This window comes from Balaenoptera ricei, chromosome 4, assembly GCF_028023285.1.
Source record: "Balaenoptera ricei isolate mBalRic1 chromosome 4, mBalRic1.hap2, whole genome shotgun sequence".
Classification (NCBI taxonomy): Eukaryota; Metazoa; Chordata; class Mammalia; order Artiodactyla; family Balaenopteridae; genus Balaenoptera; species Balaenoptera ricei.
This window is the reverse complement of record NC_082642.1, coordinates 65340388-65345626: the sequence shown is the minus strand read 5'-3', so window position 1 is coordinate 65345626 and position 5239 is coordinate 65340388.

Genomic DNA, 5239 nt, shown 5'->3' with positions numbered 1-5239 from the left:
CTCAGTAAACTAGGTATAAAAGGGACCTTCTTCAACATAATAAATAGGTCATATATGAAAAAACCACAGCTAATATCATACTCAAAGATGAAAGACTGAAAGCTTTCCCTCTGAGAACAAAACAAGGACGCCTGCTTTAACCACTTCTATTTAGTGTAGCATTGGAGGTTCTAGCTAGAGCAATTAGGCAAGAAAAAGAAACAAAAGCATCCAAATTGGAAAGGAAGAAGTAAAATTATCTCTATTCACAAGTGATGTGATCTTATACACAGAAAACCCTAAAGATTCCACACACAAAAACTGTTAGAGCTAATAAATTTAGCGAAGTCCCAGGATACAAAATCAACACCAAAAATCAACTGCATTTTCTACACACTGGCAATGAACAATCTGAAATGGAAACTAAGAAAACAATTCCAGTAAGAGCTAAAACTATAAAACTCGTAGAAGAAAATACAGGGGGAAAGCTTCATGAGATTGGATTTGGCAATGATTTCTTGGATATAACACTAAAAGTACAGACAACAAAAGAAAAAATAGAAAAGCTGGACTTGACCAAACTTAAAACTTTTGTGTATCAAAAGACATTATTAAGAGTGAAAAGACAACCTAAAGAATGGGAGAAAATATCTGCAAATCATATATCTGATAAGGGATTAATATCTAGAACATATAAAGAAGTCCTACCACTCAACAACAAAAAACAAACAACCCAATTTAAAAATGGGCAAAGAACTTGGATAGACATTTCTCCAGTTGTATACATACACAATGGCATATTACTCAGCCATAAAAAGGGATGAAATTGATACATGCTACAACATGGATGTACCTTGAAAACATTATGCTAATTGAAACATAATGCTAAATCAGACACAAAAGGACAAATATTTTGATTCCACTTATATGAGGTACCTAGAATAGGCAAATTCATAGAGATAGGAAGTAGAATAGAGGATACCAAAGGCTGGAGGGAGGGAGGGGGAATAGGAAGTTATTGTTTAATAGGCACAGAGCTTCTGTTTGGGATAGTGAAAAAGTTCTGGATATAGTGGTGATAATTACACAACATTGTGAATGTACTTAATGCCACTGAATTATACACACACCTTAAATGGTTAACATGGTAAACTTTATATGTACATTTTGCCACACACACAAAAAGTTTGAAGGATACGGTAACCAGACTCTAAGATATCCCCCGATAATCCCTGCCTCCTGGGATTCATTCCCTTGTATAATCTCCTCCGACTGAGTATGGGCTGGACCTAGTGACTGACTTCTAACAAATAGTACAAGGCAAAAGTAACAGTATATGACTTAGAGTCCAGGTCATCAAACAAATTGTGGCATCACTCTCTCCTTTGGATCACTCATTTGGGGGAAGCCATCCACCATGCTGTGAAGAGCTCCATGAACAGGTCCATACAGTGAGGAACTGACCGCCTGTCAATAGCCCTGAGTGAGCTGGGAAGCAGATCCAACAGCTGTCAAGCTCTCATTAGACTTCAGCCACAGGTAACATCATTAAAGCACCTTTCTAAGAGCTCCTGAGCCATCACATTCAACTAAACTGCTCTTGGATTTCTGACCCTCAGATACTGTGTGAGATACGTTGTTTTAAGCTGCTAGACTTCAGAATAGTTTGTTATGCAGTAATTGATAACTAATACCAGAAGTGGAGGTGAGGAAAAGATGTTAAAGCAAGAGTCCAAGTATCTTGAAAGAGAATAATCACAAAATGCTATGTTCATCACATAAAATATTACATAAAATTTCACATTTTACAATTTAAAAAGTTTCTCAAGTTAGTTATTTGCTGTGTAATGAATAGACTTTAAAGAAACAAAAGGAGAAAATGTCAATCTTAAGAAACAAGAACACTGAACTCACACAGGATACGAAGAAAGCTTGAATCAATTTCATTGGCATTAAAAGTTTTTATTTGGAATTTAATCCACAATCTATACAAGTTATTTACAAGGCATGAAAATGGAGAACAGCACAAAATACAGTTGAGGTATAAGCTAAGAGCACAGTATGTCATGTTTCAATAAATATAATTCAAAATTTGTAAACTAAGTGACCAGATAGATGAGTCTTGTTTTATAGTAAAACCATATAAAATATTTATTTCACGTGAGGTAGAGGACAGTTTTGTGTGTCATGTAATACAACCAACCACAGCAATTTTAACCATAAAACTGTACATCATTGGCAAGATTTTAAATTGAATTATGGTCAATGTAGTCAACAATTTGTTTCAACAGTTGCATAACAGATCTTTCATTTACTGCCTTCACAGATTAGAACTTCAGAAATAATTTAAGACTACTGTGTTGGCTTAAAATTATCAGGACAAATAAATACTTCTAACAGAATGGTTAAAAGCAAGTATATTTTATTTCTCCCAAACTATAATTCCCCAAGAGTTGTTCAAGATTTAGCAATTCTTTTAGTAGGATTTTTTTTTTTTTTACTAGAACTACTTTAAGTATGCTGTGCTTTATTTTCAAGTGAGGTATTTATATTGAAGAAAAAAAAAATCTTACGAATTTCTCTTACATTCAACTAACTTAATACACTATTTTGTTTTCTGGGCTTAATTTTTAAAATGTTGGTTCTTACATTTGTTCAATTTAATTCAAACACAGTAGCACTATATAAGACATTTAATTCTATCACTAAACAACAGGCTCCAAATTGCATTATGCATTATAGTTTAGAAGCCAATTAAAATGGAAAGATTTTACGAAAGAAAAAAAAGAGACTGTCCTTTTAAACAAGATGCAATATAGAATACCCATACGAATTTCTTCCAATAATGGAAATCCTTAAGTGTCTTACACTAGAAAAAAATTTTAAGCTGTTTAAGTTATTCAACCCCACGATGTATAATACAGCAGTAATGTGTCCCTTATTGCTGGCAGCTCAATAAAAACTAACAAGTAGTTTCAAGCACAGAAACAGATGTACAGTATGAGCACATCTTTTCATTCTATTAATTTTTAATATCCTGTCGTGCAGATTAAATGCGTAAGAGCAAATAAAAATGAGGATTCTTCCCTAAGCAATCAAAACATAAGTCATTGAGAAGAAAATTTTAGATACTGATAAAAAACCTTCAGCACCAGCTTTCCTATTACTTTTAGGGAAATAACCTTGAGCATGTTTCATATTACTCAAGTTTCTTTATCATTTTACTTTCCTTCAAACAGAAGCCATAGATGTGCAAATAAAATGGTTGTTCTGTCATGTCTTCTAAAATATATGGATAACCTGCAAGTATCATTGTACTCAGTCTATTATACCTACTCTAGTAACTGGTTTTCAATTCAATATGTACAAATGATTTTATAGCTCAACTGGTAATATATTAAATATGTTATAAAATTAGTTCAAGAACCATAAAACATCCTGACTCTCCTGGACACAGAAATTCACGCAAAAGAATATGCTTTACAAAACTAAAGCACAAGCCAAACTTATGTTGTTGGTCAAAGCCTTTCCTAGTGTTACAAGTTGTATTTGTGAAATCAGGGTTGTTTAGAGCTTCCTCAATGACAGCAGGTTTTACATTTACTATAGATTTGGTACCGTTTTCTCAAAGTTTAGAGTATAGAAACTATCATCACCCAAATTAAACATTACTCATCACACAGTAAACTAACATTCTATCTTTTCTTCCTTTTAAAGATGCTCTAGCACTTTTGATAGGCCGTTCCTTTAACGCAGCTTTTTAAAGTAAATATTTTTATATTTTTCCTAAAAAGAAAAATATTATGACATCTGCGGGAAAATCCGCTTGCCTGATGAATTGGCACACAAAAACTAACACTGAAACAAACTTTAAGCTAGCAACCAACACACAAAATGAGCATGCAAAAATAGAAGAATAATTATATGGATATTTTTAGCAGAGGCCACTTGTAGAGTATTACAGAGTCTCTATATTTTCAAGCTATGTTGTACAGTTTAACTTGAAATTACTTTTAACTATAATAGGCATACTATTTACAAGTGACTAAAAAAACATTTTCAAAGAAGTTAGACAGAAACTGATGGCACATCAGTGTATCTTCTGGAAAATGAAAACTATACAATTTCATGTGGCAAGTTTCCCTTATGTGAAGAACTAGAAAAAATAGCTCTTTACTCAACTCTAAATTAAGAGTTTATGATAATTTAAAGGTGATTAAGCATTGCTTAGAACTTTTAAATAACATATTTCAAAGATTAGGCAATTTGTTTTAGAAGTTTTGAGTTGAAACTTAAGTAAGCTTACCATTTAACTAAGTAACATAAGTAGATTTTGAGTGAATTAGAAAAATAAATGAAATTATAGGGGCCTGAATTATACCTCCCAAAAAGCTTAGCTGTGACACAACTAACACACAACTAAAATGAAACAGTATCATAAAATGTATTTGTGATTTTTCTTTCTCCAGATAAAGAAAAGGTATTAGGAGGGTATGTCATTTTTAATATTTGTTCCTGTATGTCACTTTAACATGCATTCCTCCTTAAGGAGGAACAAGAATCAACAAATTAATTGCAGGTTTAATATAGTAAAAGTTAAATGGAAAATAGAAAATACACATTTAGACCATACTCTAGTAAAGAAACTATACTTTGGGAAGTACAAAAATTCTTTTAGGATATATAAGTACCATTAAGCAAAATATGAAAATAACTGGTTAAATGATAACCTACTTATTTTTGAAGTTCTATACCAAGTATCTATCGTCTAAGATGGGAATAGTAAATAACCTTAACCTTAGCTGATATATTTAAAAAATAAACTTAGCTCTCAAGTTAATTTCATACAGTACCTTACACGAGAACATAAACATAAAATTCATGGGATAATAATGTTGATTAATGGTAGCTTCAGGAAACTTTCTTTAAAAAATGCGTACTAAGAATTTTACCTAGTATCTTTTAAGCCAAGAATTAACTAATATGAAATTTGCCATTAAAGAATGACAGGATTTTCTGTGCAAAAAAAAAAGAGAAAAGTGCAGAAGAAGTTGTCCCTCCCCCAAACTATGGAATTCCTGTCTTCTAAAAATCATCTAAAAACCTTTTAGTAGCAGATAACTAAACTTCCCTATATTAACCTATCATACACTACCAGTTGACTGTAAATTCCTGATTTTGATATTAAATAGTAACTGAAAATGGTCCATTCGTGCACATTTTGGTAAGACTTAACATTTAAACATACAAAAGTCCAAAA